Below are 17,285 nucleotides of genomic sequence, written 5' to 3' on the forward strand. Positions count from 1 at the left end.
ACACCAAAAAAAAAAACAATTAACCACCCCCAACTGACAACTAATCTTAAGTCGTACGTTTTATCATTTATTATTATGCTATTGTAATTATTTAAATTTAATATGAAATAAAAAACACGAGTCCACAACAATAAGAAATATTACTAGTGAAGGTTCTATTAGAGCTGCTAATATGAAATGCATTCGCAGACTAAAGAAAAAATACCGATTGAAAAGCAGTGAAACATATACACTTAGAAGGTCCACGATCGCAAAAAAAAAGTTCACCCGTCCTTTCTTGATTACGTTGGACTGCCTGCTGAGTATATTTAATTATATTATTGTTGTAATATTACACCTTTTTGCATTGTTAAAAAGCTATAGTAGTTTGAAAATAATTTGCTGAATTTGAAAAAAATTGAAATTTGAAAAGGTCGAGCTAAGGAGCACCAGAAAATTTGGTGGCTCGTAAAACACTCAGGCTAAAAAGCCCATTGTATTTAGTGCTCTGGAAAGAGGATAGATAGTCAAGTAGGGAAGGAGAAAAGTATCAGAGAAGGAGTTAGGAAAGAATAGAGACAGGGATAGAGATAGTTAGTCCTGTGAAAATTTTCTAGATTCTTTGGCAAATCTGTAAATATCCTCCAGTTTTAGAGAACGAATATTACTCATTCACACGACATCGGAACCCAAACCTCGTAGCCGTTCTCTAGCAAAGGCAAAGAAATGATCAGTGCTATGCGCCTCCTCCAAGCATGACAGGCACACTGGGTCCTCAATGATTCCAATGCAGGTCATATGCTGAACCCATGGGTTGCGTCCTGTAATAATACCAACCGTCAACCGAATGTCTTTCCTTCCAGTTCTGCAGCGTCCTAGACCGGACCATCGCTCTTTGTGCGCTCTGCGGTAGTGATTCCGATTATTGTCTCTGGCCCTTGTGGGAGAACCGCTGACCTACGGTTGGCCAATTCATCGGCAATCTCGTTTCCTTGAATACCAGTGTGTCCTGGAACTCATATAAGTACAAGCCTGTTTTGTCTTGCGAAAGAATTAAGCTACTTCTTACATTATTGAACAATCTTTGAGGTTTGCTTCGGGTTCTCCAGGGTCTTCAGTGTAGCCTGACTGTCACTGAAAACTCCAATCTGTTTCCCGTTCCATCTCCTCCCGATTATCCATTCGGCTACTTTCAGGATGGCAAAAATTTCCGCTTGGAAAACAGTTGTCATTTCCCCTATAGCATAGTAATACTTATTACTATCGTTTAAGTACCATCCGGCTCCAGACCCTATTTCATTCTTGGATACATCGGTAAAGAAAATATTCGTCAAACCTCCCTGAATGCATTCTGGATTACTCCATTGCTCACGCAATGGAAATCTGACATCAAATTTCGTTCCAAATGAAATTGTGGGTATCAGGTCATCTTTAGGTACCAAAAACAGTGGATACTGCTCTGACAGCAACTTAAAGATTTCTCTGTGTCCCGAAGTTCCATCTTCGTGCCAGAAACCATATTTATGGAGTATACACTTTGCTTTTATTGCTTTCTGTTGTATCTTAAGATCCAAGGGGAGCAAATCAAGCATAGCATTTAGAGCTTCGCCAAAGGTTGTACTCATGGCACTCGTAATGCACAAACATACACTTCTTTGCAGCCTGTATAGATCCCGTATTGTGGACTTAACCATGCTCCGTCGCCACCAGACCACAGAGGTAAATACTTAATACTGGTAAAAATAAAAATACTGGTAAATACTTTATGCTTAAAATCGAATATTCCAAACACTATTAAGTTTTTCACCTCATGTGAAATAACCAAATTAAACACAAATTACCTCAATATGAAGGTCCTAAGTATCCAGGATGGCTTTCTCGATAACGCCATATAGAGTGGTTCAAGGGTGATGCAGATCTTCGAAATCAATTATTTGTTATACGTAATTTTTTTTTTTCAGGCCATTAGTACCACCTACTTTGGCAGACTTAGTGAATTAGCAAACCCATACAGGTATCAGCTAAAGAACGCATAAACTGATCCGAATGTTTTAAGAAAATGGTTGTTCTCCGAGAAGCGCTGAAGCATATTTTTACTTTAATGGATACTGCAACAAGTAAAATTTCCACATTTGGGGTACCGAAAATCCAGATGCCATAAAAAAATAAATAAATAAACCATGCACCCACAACGAATGACTGTTGGGTATTGCTTTCGGCTGGTCGTGTCATCGCACCACAATTCTTCGAAAATTATATCGGTAAGAGATGCACGTTATGGTGATATAACAAAAGCGTTTTATGACCAGAAGTAGTTCGAATAGACTCGGGAAATATGCGCTTTCAACAACACACAGTGCTACTTGTCACGCAGCGCATGAAGCAATGTTCCTATTGCTAAGAAATTTTCGAAGACACTTAACCCATCTTCGGCCGCTACAAGAATTCGACATAATTTTTCCATTTCCTTTTTAGTCAGTGCTTATAGGACCATAATCAAGAAAAATTAAAAAAAAAAAAAAAATTCTGACCATCGGTGTTTTAGATATGGACTGGTCGAAAAATCGACCACTGGCCAAAAACCGACAAATATATTTAAAAAAAATGCAACATTTATGAAAAAAATTTAGCACACGAAGTCAATTTATTTCATTTTATTTCAAATACAAATATTTTTTTGTTGTTTTATTGATAGAAAAGTCAGCTTACAAATTTTTATGATAATCATCAAAACATTTAGTATGTAAAGGAATATTGCATTTTTTGCAAGTAAAAATAGTATGTTTCTTGCAAAATTTAAACCGCCAAAATTTGTTTTCAATGCTTCTCATGACGGCGTGTACCCTTTCATTGATCCGAGGAAGGTTCGATGGACCTTCATCTCCATGTTCGTTTTCATACTCGTCCTCGTCCTTGTCGTAATTCAATAATTCTGTTGTGACTTTATTCTATAATTTGCCACCGCATTATCATGGAGATCCACACCACCCATGCCATAATTATACTCTTGAATAGCTTTTGGCTGCGGGATAGTGAAAGTTTGTTTTTTCTTCCGACAATATCTTTTAGTGCTAATAATTGGATTGACTGTGGAGTTATTAGTTATAACATTGACTACAGCATTATCATTCCACCGAACAGTAAATATTTCTTGCTGATGATCGAGTAGTTGGTCAAATGTTCCTCGTATTTCTTTTTTTAAAGGAGAATCGCGTATAGTACGAGCTGCAAAAAATCGACGTTCGTTCAGAGGGCACATTAGATGGTATGAAGAGAAAAAAATGATCAAAGAAAATGATGTGGCACTCAGTGTCAGATACGTTGGCAAGCAAGTCTAAGACTGTTTGTGCGCCTAGACCAATAGTTTTATCGTGAGGGGTTGCTGCTCCCCCGTAAAATGAACTAGAAAATAAGTACCCACTTTCAGAGCACAAGCACCATGTTTTAAACCCAAACCGGATTGGCTTTCCCTTGATAAACATTTTGCAGGAGTGGCGTCCAAAGTATGGAATCATCTGTTCGTCTATAGAGAGATTATGGCTAAAGACTCCAAACTGCATACACTTTTTGTTGAGAGCGTCAGTAATAGGACGAACTTTCGCAAAACGGTCTGCTGCGTTTAAATTCGTGTTATCAGCGAGATGGAAAAACTGCTTAACTTTTTTAAACCAATTACGACTCACAGCCTGCTTCACAATTGGAACTCCCATGCCCGGTCGAACAGACCAGTAGTGGTCAATGTGTGGCAAAGTATGGTACCCCGATAGGTACAATATTCCAATAAACCTACTTATTCGATTGGCGTGATGTTAATTGGAGCATTGTGTTGGTTTGCATACTCATTTGTGAAAGTGGTAATATTTGTGATCAAAAAACAATGTAAAGAGATCATAGGGGGATTTTGAGCCTACAAAATAGTGCAATTATATATACGTATACAAAAAGGATTAATTGCTTACCAATTTCAGAAAACATTTCTTCCAATTTGATTGCTTCCACATTTATTGCGGTCCTTGTGTATTGAAAATCTCTGGGTTTTCGCCATATGGGACGGGCAAAATCCGATTTACTCAAGCGAAAAACTCTAGAACTAAAAATCTTAGCGGAATGCCAACATTCCACCGCTGCATCCCTTTTAGGATAGTTCCGCCCTAGTTCGATATTAGACGAATGAGAACTAGTTCGATTTGTAGGTATTTTCTAATAGTCCCGTACCATCCAATATAGGACAGGTTCGATTTTGGAGGTAAGGTACTAGTGCTGAACTAGAATTTTGGTTCACTAGTAGTGATTTTCCCTGCAGGGGTAGTACCTTTCCTATACCACAAAGATAATCACTTCCATCTCTTTTAATAAGAAAAAAATATTGCTAGATTTTGTTTTAACCTACATGACAGTTCCTGGCCAGCGGTCGATTTCTCGACCACTAAAGTTTACGTTCATGAAACAGTAAAAATTATTGCAATATCGATATGTTACTTCTTTGCTTCTCTCAATTTCATCTTTTCTCTTCACAATAAATTAGTAACAATTATTTGTTTTTTTGTTTTTCATTATTTTTTCATCTGCACAAAAAACACGTAAAAATAGTGATAATTCCATTCTTTTACAAAAATCTGCCCTAAAGCTTTTTTTCTTAAAAAATTATGCTCTGGAAATTAATTAAATTCCAAATTTAAAACTTGTGAAAACTGATCAATAAATTTACATTTAGTTTCTGAGATATTGGAGTCCGAAGTTGGTGGTCGAAAAATCGACCAGCTGCCGAAAATGGGTTAAGCTCACGAAACAATGCTTTCTTTGATAGCTGAGAGCTGAAAAATGAAATCATATGCTTTATAAATGATAATCAGATGATACACTACACCAAAAAGTTATAGAAATTTTTGTTAAGCGCATTCTGTGTGGGTAGATGAGTCGTGCTGGATACTTAGCGGATATTGGTTTCGTAACATAAATGTCATAGACTAAAAAAATATGATGAATTGAGAAATAAAAATGTCGACAAATTTTATTTTATTTTATTTATAAAAGAATATCTGCGGTTTTATCATATCACCCGGTATGTTAATATAGATTAGTATGTACATCTTTTTCTATAATTTGATGCTGCTAAAGTCTAAGTCAGCTCCTGCAGCGTCCAATATTGTTTACGAGTTTTAAGATTGACAAATTAAGAATTAATATTTCTAAGAATATGACCATATTCAGCAATTTTTTTTTCTAATTTATAACTTGACTGAATGGGTAAGTGAGCTCATAATTTAAAAATACAAGTTGAACTTCTTTTTTCTTTCTTTTCAATTCAGTTAATATTTTGCAAAAAGGTATTACAGCACGAAATGTAATAATCTCTTTCAAAAAAAGTTGGTAATAATGGCTGCCGAGTATTGAGAACTACCTTCGTTTCTTTGCCATGCAAACATTCATAAATAACAATCTCAGATTCTCTCAGCACCTTTGTTGTCACAAGGCATTTCTATACTCAATGAATTACTGATATCTTTAGTTTCATTTTTCACTTCATTCTTTTTGCGAATGCCTTTTTCAGTGTTGTTTGCTTTACCATTTCCTCTTGCCGACACCTTTATGAGCGCTATAAATTTTGTAAAATTTGTGAAGTGCAACAACAATAATCACAACAACCAAAAGCTTCTCTTTTCGCCAAATGAATCATTCAGGAGAATGCGTAACTGTAACAGAAAGGACCAGTCTACAATCTAATATCAAATGTCAACAAACCCACACAGGTACAACAGAGTACGCCTACTCAGCAAAACTTGGATTCATGCATTGTTTGAGTACTCCCTCGCGGCGATACGATTACTCCTCATTGCCGCCTACACTTGTGTGCACAAGCATGCTATTTAGTATACTTCCAAAAGACATAGGACATTGTCCTATGAGGGCGTGTAATAAAGAAAATCTATTTTACCTCACAACGATCAATGAGGGAACAAACAACAACGCCACTTTACCTCCCAATTGAGCAATGAGGCGGTTCTCTCAGATGAATCATCCTTCAAGCCTCATTTTCTGAGTAACAAATAAAAGACTGCACCTTCTGATCTTAGCGAGTAATAAGACGTAATACATTGAATGGAGGAAACCTTTTCGTAATTAATTTACTTATTTAATTTCTCTTCATAGAGTCTGTAAAACGAGGCCTTGCCTAATGAAAAACTGTTTTAATCTTCAGAAAATTGTAATCTTGCAAAGCATTTGGAAAGGAACATATTTTTTCGAAGCGAAAAAGTTCATTACAGCCGTAATTATTGCCTATTCGGCTACGGTGGTTAACAATAAGCTGGTTCTGGACGGGATCGGTCTTTAGTGGTTACTTGATATTTTACAACTTAACTTACTCGTACAAATTCATTTAATTCTAATACTAAAACGTGGCAGTTACTCTGCTGAATAGGCATATCCTACGGGAAAGCCAATTGCTGCTCTAATATTCCCTCAGCGACTTTTTGGTTGCGCGTGTGGTGTGTTCGGTTACTGTCATATTTTGGTTGGGTTGTGTGAAATATTGCGTTAGCTTATAGAGAACAGCTTTTAGGGGTGATTTTTACCTGGACTCACCTGGTCACGTTTATTACCCTGAAATCATATTAAGGGGAAGCATTCTTTCAGCGCCCTCTTTTAGAGCTCTCACTCTTGTTTCTACTGGGTATAACCATAGAAAAACGCAGGGAAATTATGCGTCAAAGTCGCATCTGAGCCACTGCCTGCCTTTGCTTGAATCGCCGCCGCTGTTGCTGAGTTCTTTACGAGCTGTGGTGACGAATGGCAATATGTACATATGTATGTATGTACATAAATAGCTTTCCAGCTTCGCGCAAAAGTCAGCAAGCTAACACATAAAAGTGCGTACAGGCACGTCCGTGGTGCGTCGAAAGCATTTCACATAGTGGGGAATTTCGTGTAATAGGGCGGAAACGTGAGGCGGCAGGTAGGTGAGTGAGGTGATGTCGCGTTGGTGTGCGATATTCCTGTAACTTTACACCAAATGCTGTTGAATTGTTTGGTAGCTGACAAGCAGCAATTTGCTTGCTGCTGTAGCTGCCGCTGGCTTGACTGAATGGCTTATTTGGCTGATGCGCTTGGCAGGAATGACATGTTTTATTAACCATATTTTAGTTGGCATAAAAGCGCGTTGAAAAATGATCCCAAGTACGTGGGTGAAATGAGCAGAAAGCGTGCAATATTTGTAAGACTTCACATTTTCGTTCTTCTCATTGCTATAATTTTTTGGAATTGTAAAATGAAACTGAATTATATTTTAAAATTAGTATTTGTGTGCGCGAATATATGGCAATGAAATATAAAGTTTGGTAGTATTATAGGGATTAAACTGAATAAACTAAATACCCAACCGCAATTGCATACCTGGCTATTAAATGTAAAAGTAATGACTACATTTTCTTTTGTTCTCATAACTGAAAGAAATCAATATTTAAACTAAACTAATATAAGGTGGACTTTAATTTAACTATACGTAAAAGGCCATTTAATATTTTTTCATTGGAACGAATAAACCTTACGTAGTGGCGCAGAAGCGTGGACGATGACAACATTCGATGAAGCGACGCTTGGAGTACTTGAGAGAAAGAGAAATCTTACGCAGAGATTTTTGGACCGTTGCACGTTGGCAACGGCGAATATAGCTGACGATGGAACGATGAGCTGTATGAGCTTTACGACGACACAGACATAGCGCAGCGAATAAAGATCCAGCGGCCACGCTGACTGGGTAATGGGGTCCGAATAGATACAAATGCTCCGGCTTTGAAAGAATTCGATGCGGTGCTAGCTGGTGGTAGCAGAGGAAAAGGAAGGCCTTCTCTGCGTTGGAAAGGTCAGGTGGTGAAGGACTTCACTTGGTGTGTTCAACTGGCGCTGGTTAGGACGAGAAACAAACGACTGGCAAGCTTTGATAAACTCGGCCAAAATCTCGTAAGTGGTTGTCGCGCCAATTAAGAAGAAGAAGAAGAACGAATAAACATTACTATTAAACACGGCATAACATTTCATACAAATCACTTCTTCGGCTGGCTTTCGATCTGTCCATTCTGTACTATTAATTTTTCAGTGAACTGTAGTTTATTTCGCGACTCGTCCTGCCAATGACAACCTTGATTTCATTTTTCAACACTTGAAATGTCTTTGAGTGGTTGGCGTAACAATTATTCTTGAAAGCATCGCACAGTGCCGATGTAAAAAAAATCATAGTTCAAATTCCAAACGCTATAAGCACGACCCTATATAAATTGAATTTAATGAACTCAACTCTGTGCATTAAATGGTGAGATGAATCACTTTTCTGAATTATACCATTTTTTACGTTATCCATGTCATGGTATATGTCACGAAAAAAGCTTCTCATAAAAACCATCTGCCCTTCGGAAGCGGCATAAAACTTTAGATCCCTCTATTTGTGAAAAAAAAGTTAAAACGCACACCGCAATTAGGAGGAGCAGCTCGATTAAACTGTCAACAAAGCGCTTTTTATACGTATGCATATATGTATAGGTGTAGATATGTATATACATACAATTTTAATGATAACTTTCCGAATGGTGTTTCGAATGATGTTTCTTAACCTTCATGTGCCCGGCTTACTACATTTGTAGTAAATTGTGAAAAAAAGTGAGATAAAAAAAAATTTCCGAAACAACAATGCCCGAATTTTTTAGTAGCTTCCTGATTATCAAATCAAAGTCAATTAAGAGTATAATAACACTCGAACTATTATTTGCCTGACCTCTAGACCCTACTTGAAAAAAACATCATCTTGCGGCCGGCTTACTACATTTGTAGTAACCATATAAAATGTATGCAAAATAGTATTTTATAGTTGACTTCAGCTTGAACTAAGAGCATTTATAGGTCTTGTGTTACTAGCAGGTGTAAATAAATCAAATGACGAAGATGTGGATTTTCTATGGAGCCAAGAATGCATTTGCTTTTATCGAGCAGTAATGCCTAAGTCACGCTTCAAAGAAATTGTTCGATTCCTTAGATTTGACAGCGAGCGTACAAGAGCAGTTAGGCTAGAAGCCGATAAGGCTGCTCCAATATCTGAATTGTGGACACAAATGAACGCAAATCTGCGCAAATATTACCAACCATCTGGAGAAATTACTGTGGATGAACAATTACTTGCTTATCGCGGTCGAACAAGGTTTACTCAGTACATACCCTCTAAGCCTGTCAAGTATGGGATAAAGGTTTGGTTTGCATGCGATGCTAAGTCGTTCTATCCACTCAAAAGTGAAATATATACTAGAAAAAACTTAAATGCTGGTCGAGCAAATAACGTAGGTGAAGGTGTTGTGCAAAGGTTAGTATGCTATTGGGAGAACACCGTAAGGACTATTATTTGTGAAAATTTTTTTGCATCGCTAAACTTAGGCAAGTATTTAACGGCCAAAGGTCTTGCTATTCTTGGTACTGTTCGTCAAAATAAAACGTTTGTCCCATATGAAATGAAGGCTGACCGCAATCGTGCTGAAGAATCTTCCATTTTCGGGTTTCTCGATGGAAAGTTTTCTTTGGTATCTTATGTTCCAAAAAGAGGCAGATCAGTTATAATACTTGCCAGCACACCTTTGACAAATTCAATTGTAGCTGAAAAGAAAAACAAGCCGCAATACATCCTTGATTACAATGCAAGCAAAGGAGGCGTCGACGCAATGGGTAAAATGCTTTCTGCATATTCAACGAAACGCAAAACATTGCGTTGGCTCTTGGCCATGGTTTATAACATGCAGGACATAAGTGCACTTGCATTATTCATCATTTACTCGGAAAACAATCCATATAACCGTCGCACAGACGCGCGACGAAAGTTCTTGCGGAGCTTGTCTAGCAGTTCAAGTTCCCCGGGTGCTGGGATTCCATCAAACACGTAAAGCTATCGAAATGGCACTGGATCGATCCCTTTCTGCTACATCTAATGTTGATTCATCTATTTTACCTGATATTTCCAACGATAAACAACCAAAATATCCTGTACCTTGTCAATACTGTGAAATAGGAAGTCGTAACAATACACGAAAAATCTGTAGTTGGTGCAAAAAAAGCAGTGTGTAATGCACATGCCGAAACATATATTTTGCGAAAATGCTGTTCAACTCCTGAAAATTAAAACATTTTTTGTATTAAAATTATCACCTGAATTCAATATTTTTAAATAAAAAGGTTATTACACACGTAAAAGTAAAAAAACAACACCATAAAAATCTTTTTTTCTTAACATTACATTGGTTTTGCATGCAATTACGTAGTTACTACAAATGTAGTAAGCCGACCGGGTACGTAAGTTTTATATCCCGGGCACATGAAGGTTAAAAGCTGGCTTACCCTTTTTCAAAGCACAAGTATGTTTCGAGCCTCGATTTTGAATTTCGGAATTATTTGGGCCTATTTCTTGAACAAACAAGCAATTTTCATATTTGTCATAACCCATCTAGCTGTTATATGAGTTGTTGCCAAACCAAGAACATAAAAAATACTTCGCACATTATGGAATCATTTACATAATGAATTATCACAAATCACGGCGCGTCACAGTTAAATTATCAAAGATGGAGTTACTCTAATGCCAAGTTTTCTATGAGATGGAATTGTACGCAGCTTGAGTCACAGTTAGTAATGCAGTTTCATTAGTTCATAAACAGAAGTAACATTTGAGACTTAGGTTAGGTTAGGTTGAAATGGTTGCCCATGGAGGGGGCACACTTGGGCGAATATCAGAAAAGTGTTTTTGGTATCAAACATTGTAATGTAAATAAGAAGGCTGTGAAGAAAGGAAGGCGGAGAAGAAGGGGTCAAATATGTAGTTGTTGCATACAATGAGACGATGACTGATTTATTGTGGTGTTAGCCGCTTCGCACTTCTGATGAAAATAATAATGTTTTTAATATAAATGCCTACTATATCAGCAGGCGTAGCAAAGCGATGAGAGCCAAGATACTTAAATCATAGTTAAAGAGAAAGTTTTGAGATGATTCTATCTCAACCTCCATGCAACTGACGCAAATATAACTCGAAGTAATGCCGCGTAGGAGGATGAGACGGGGGGCCACTTTCTATGCGTCTGACCGCCTTCACTCGAATTAGGTTTGAGGTATTTGGCACTGATGTGCTAAGAAGCGATCACCCTGGCTCCTTGGCATCACAAGATCTACTCAGATTTCTTCGGAGGTTGGATGGATTTAAAGAAAATTAAAAGGAAATACGGGTGCAGTGCAATGGACTTAATGTTATATGAGTGCTGTACTTGCTAGTTGTTCCGGCAAAAAAAAAAAAATACCACGTCTCACACCACGCGGCCAATGTCGAGGGCTAAGATTTTTTTAACCTTGGAGATCCCAGAGCGCCTCCGATCCACTCGAGGCCAGAAGGATTTCGCAACCTTACAAGTTTGTGTACTTGCTCAGCATTTGCTGAGTTGACGCTAGCCCATCTCTCCAGTAGCAGACCGTTCGTCGTCAACGGGATTCCAATCCTCACTTTTCGCGGGAAAACTACCTCACAGGTCTTCTGTCTAGCCAGCTCATCTGCCTCGCAGTTTCTGCAATGTCGCTATGACAGGTGTCCAGATGAGTCTTTTATCGAAGAATTTGGATACAATCGAAAGCGAAGTCAGGCATTCCACAACTAGTTTCGAATGTATCATCATCCAGCAAAAATTGTCGTTTGGTTGCCGGATTATATATTAACCACCGTGACAGTTATTACACACACGAGTAAGCCAATCACCTGCATCTTTAATCATCGCTACCGCTGCATGAAATACACTGCAGTGATCTGGTACCGTGAACTAGAATCTGATGGGGAGTTCCTTGCAGAATACTCATGCGCCAACCCTGCGCACAAATACTGCACCCCACCCAATCTTCCCTTGAAGGGATTTCAGGGGGGAATGTTCCGCTCGGACTAAGTGGAGTCGTCAAAGGAATGAACGGAAAGAACTCTAAAAACACTTGAGTGTCCCTATTTGAGGTCAAGCTTGAAGTCTGAGCCTCTCAGTCTGATTGTGGCACGTGTAGCCGCAGCTTTGACTGCAATGTTTACAGGTACCACATTTAGCATTGCACTAAGCACTGGAGTAGGAGCAGTTCGAAGCGCTTCACTGATGGATTTTCTTTAGCATCTTCACGGATGCCATATTTTTCTATAAGTTTCATGAGACAACGACTCCATACCATAGAGTTGGCCTTGTAATGTTATTATAAAGCCAAAATACAACTTCAGGCTAAAGGTCCCATGCGTTTTTGCATGGCTATTGTTGCCTTACTTATCCTCTTTCAATGTTGGGCTGTCATATTAGCTTACTGTCAACGATTATACCCTGAACATACTACTTGAACATTAATTAGATCGACTTGCAAGCACTCTCTATCTTCTGGCAATGCGCCAAGTTTCTGCTACAAGGCGATAGACATTTTTCAGACTGAGTAGCACAGGCAACTCTCGGATTTTAGCTTATGACGAAATGAAAAGTTCATATTTCTTTCAATTGCATTTCTAGCTTAACCCTGCATAACCAATCTTATTTTTAATACATTTTTCCTAATGTTAGTCACATCGACTAACGTGATCTAAAAACTGCTTCCAAAAAGCCAGAGGATGCCAGATACCCCAAAACCTATTAAAAACGAACATTATGAATATTTTAGATTGTATAAGGAAAAAAACGACAAAACTTTTCAAGTTCGGTTTTTATTTCTAGACAAATTTATTAGTGCTCTTATTTAACGAGTCTCATGTAATGTCACAATTAGTTACTATTATAAAAAAAATAAAATAAAAAGGTCAAAACAAAAAGCTTTCTACTGGTAAAAAGTCAACAATACTTGTATATTAAAAAAACAAAGAACAAATTAAAAAGTTAGTATTTTGAACAGAAGGTGCACAAATAAACTTTGTACTCACCGCATATACTTTTTTTACACAATGAGCACGCTGTCTTCGTCATGCGGTGTTTCTGATAGGGGCAGAAGGCACACATTTTTCTTTTATTGGTTTGTTTTTGAGTTGAGTTCCCAGGAGTTATATTCTCAATTGATTCTGCAGAAATATCTTAGATGTTTCCACGTATGATTCACAGCAGATTGTATTCCTCCAAGCACTCTTTCATATGCAGTGTCACCAGCGAATTGTGAAGATTCTTCATAAAATTACGACGGGATAGGGGTTTTTTTGTTCGTGAGCAAGACATAACGCTGCACATCTGGTCGAGTGTGTCGACGCCACCTTTTGTTTTGTTATAAAACTCTACTAAACTTAGTTTGCCACTGGAGGGATTCACGGTACCCTCTTCATCACAAGACGACAGCACATACACTATCTTCTTAGGTTTCGCCATATACGATAGCAGTGTCAGTTCGTTATAGTAACAAAATATTGCTGTGCCTGTTTTCCTTCAAATTTTTAGTTTCACTTCCTGAGGAATTTCTGCCTTGTTTGAACGCAATGTATCGACTATGGTTAGTTTGTACGGTTCTTTAAGCAGCGATTTTGCCAGTGGAATGTGTACCAGGTGTCCATAGTTAAGTTTCGATTGGAGCCGTAAAGAGACTTCGGAGTTCTTTCACGCAAAATTCTCTAAGAGGGACATTGTCACGATTACAACCTTTGCCTAGATATGACATTGCATCTACTACATAGTTTGTTGCACTATCGTGATTACCTTTAGCCCATACTTGGTGGGCTTGTTTGGGATATACCTTCAGAAAATGCACATCCCGCGAAAGGCTAACAGCTGCTCATCAATTGTCAGGTAGATTTCAGGCTTATAATTTCCTCGACATTTTTCAGTAAATATTTCCCAAACATCCCTTATTGGAGAGAATCTATCACTAATACGCGCCATCAAGATTGAAGATCGAGATAGTTGACGCATATCTAGTTCCAGAATATTCAGACTTGAAAAGCTCATGAGCTGTCAAACGATTATCTTCCATCACCGCACTCAATACCAAAATACCAATGTTTGCGTCAATTTCAATATTATTTATTTGCTTTTCAGTGGCAGATTCTACACTATCGCTTTGTTTTCTTTACTTTCAATTTCAATATTAATGTATTGTACTATCATATCGCAAATTTCCGTCGTGATAAAAAGCTTGAATATGCATAAAGGATCAGTAATACCTTTGGCAAGACATGTTAGACCTCTAGCTTGATGCACTATACGACCAGCTGCTCTATGATACTTTTCTTTATTTGTTGTCCAAATGTATCTATTTTTGCCACGCAAATTCCTTTTAAAGGGTGGTGACATTTTAAGGGCCGATGTTGAATGTGAACCACACCTAAACGTCATACTTTTTTCTGCATTTCATTCAACAGTTTTCAATTTCAGACTAGCCCAATTTGAACCATTGAAAGCTACACAATCGAGCAATGCGTTAAAGTTATTCAGGCTTATTATGAAAACGGGCGTTCAAATCAAAGTGTACCTCGCGCACTTCATCTTTAGTGATGAGGCACATTTTCACCTCAGTGGATTCGTCAATAAGCAGAATTGCCGAATTTGGGCGAATGATAATCCAAGAGTGATTGCCGAAAAACTAACGCACCCACAAAGAGTGACTGTGTGGTGCGGTTTATGGACCGGCGGCATCATTGGGCCGTATTTTTTCTAAAATGAGGCCGGTGAGGCAGTTACTGTGAATAGCGTTCGCTATCGCGAGATGATAACGAACTTTTTATGGCCCGAATTGGAAGATATGGATGTGGACGATATGTGGTTTTAACAGGACGGTGCCACTTGTCACACAGCTAACGAAACAATGGCTCTTTAGCGCGAAAAATTTGATGGCCGAATAATCTCACGTCGCGGCGATGTCAATTGGCCGCCAAGATCATGTGATTTGACACCGTTGGACTTCTTTCTTTGGGATTATTTGAATAAAAAAGGCGTACGTCGATAAGCCAGCAAAAATTCAAGAGCTAAGGATGAGATAATTCGGCACATTAACGACATAGAACCTCAATTATGCCTCAGCGTCATCGAAAATTTGGACCATCGGATGCAGGTGTGCCGCCGAGGCTATTTGGCCGATATTTTGTTCCATACGTAATTGAGCCACGCCAATATTATCATAATAAAGAGAAATAATAATAATTTCCCAAAAAAAATTATATTTTATTCAAAATCAACACCGGCCCTTGAAACTTAACCACCCGTTATTTAGCTTTATTATATTATTTTGACTTCTTTCTTCTAAATTATCACTGCTTTCTTCTTAATTATCTGATTCATCATTATCTGAGAGACTTTGCTGTGCCATTTCATCCGATAAACTTGGTGCGTACTCGCTTTCGGAAGCACTAAAATCTTCACCATCACTAAAATGTTCAACAACATCAGACAAATTCAATATTCTTTCGATTTCTATATCGGCAAGCAATCTGGATGTAGCCATTTCCTTCAGTACTAAAAAAAAATTGCAATAAACCTAATGTTCGTCGATTCGACTTCGCTACTTTTACAAACACTAATATAAGCTACCTGTTGATTTAAAGCACACAACACAGCTATCGCACTTGACGTCAGCTTCACAACTAAACCAGCTAACTAAAGCGTTTTTCAGTAAGAGCGCTTCAACGGTTTGACTTTTTAACTATTTTTTTTTTTATTATCGAGTTTGAACATATACATTTAAGTATGAAATGCGATTTCTTTTGCATGACCACCGCGTGCACGTTTTACGAAGTCCACTCGTTGAACCCAATTTTCGACCACTCTTTTGCATAAATCGGCCGAAATTCCAGCAATTTCGCGTTCAATATTGACTCTGAGGTCACAAATCGTCGCCGGCTTGTTACTGCAGACCAATGACTTCACATAATCCCAAAGAAAATAGTCTAGAGGCGTCAAATCACACGAGCCCGGCGGCCATTCGACCGGTCCATTTCTGGAAATAATGCGCTCATCGAACTTACTCTTCAACAAATCAATTGTAGCGTGTGCTCTGTGGCTTGTGGCCCCATCCTGTTAAAACCACATGTCGTCTAAGTCCATACCATTCAATTGCGGCCTAAAATAATCGTTTATCATGTCGCGGTATCGATTTCCATTCACAGTAACGTGGTGATCGTTCTCGTCAACGAAAAAATATGGGCCAATTACGCCGCCGGCATGTAAACCGCACCAAACAGTGATTTTTTCGGGATGCAACGGTGCCTCATGAATCACGTGTGGATTGCTTTCTGCCCATTAACGCATATTTTGCTTGTTGACAAAGCCATTGAGCCAAAGGTGAGCTTCATCACTGAAGATTATTTTTTGGAAAAACAGCAACAGCAACAGAACGATTATTTTCATAAAAAATTTGCACGATTTGCAATCGTTGCTCAAGTGTGTAGCGTTCCATGATGAAATGTATACTAATGAAGTTTACAAATGACAAGCGAAAAATAAAAAATATTGCGTCGTTCGCCCCCCCCTATCGGAAAAAAGTTGAAGCGCACCTATTGAAAAACGCTTTGCTTTAATATGAAAGGGTGAGAGGAAAAATAGTGAGGTAAAAAAGCTACGATCAAAAAACTAAACAGTAGTAGTCGAAACGACTAACATTGGTTACGCAGGCTTAAACTAACTTACATAATTGGATTGATGCCATTTCCAAATAATAATCAAATAATTTTCGAAATTTCAAAATCAAGTGGGCATACAAGTTCCTGCATATGTCTGTAGTACGTATATACTAGGGATGCCAATATTAGCAAAACATTTCTATTGCGGGGTTTCAGGATTATTGGATTATTCAAAAATTCCTACATCTCGGGACTCATCATGAGACACAACTTTTTAAAAATTCAATAATTAAAAACACCGTGAAGCAAAACTATAAAATAAGAAGAACTACAATAATTTTGAAAATTAAATACATATTTATTAAATAAAAAAATCTTAAAGAACATATTGAATGTGATACATGCATTAAATTGTTTTTGCTTCCTTTGTACACATTTTTAAACAATAAACGTTTAACTGAATTAAACCTTTAATTATATGAGTTGGCACTTATCAAATCCATTTACATTAATATACATTAAATAGATAAATTAAAAAGTTTCGTGGTAATTGAAAAGCTTTTATTAAAATAAAATTTTATAATAAACTAGTTTCTGCTTCTATGAATTTGATATATTAATATTTTTATTTAGGACTCGGCATAAGTACGAAATAATCCCAAGATTTTCGGGACCTGAAAAACATCGGGATCTCGAAATCGGCATCCATAGTACCGACGGTTGCAGTTGTTGGAGTTTAGCTGAATGT

The sequence above is a fragment of the Anastrepha obliqua genome, chromosome 3 (assembly GCF_027943255.1).
Source record: "Anastrepha obliqua isolate idAnaObli1 chromosome 3, idAnaObli1_1.0, whole genome shotgun sequence".
Classification (NCBI taxonomy): Eukaryota; Metazoa; Arthropoda; class Insecta; order Diptera; family Tephritidae; genus Anastrepha; species Anastrepha obliqua.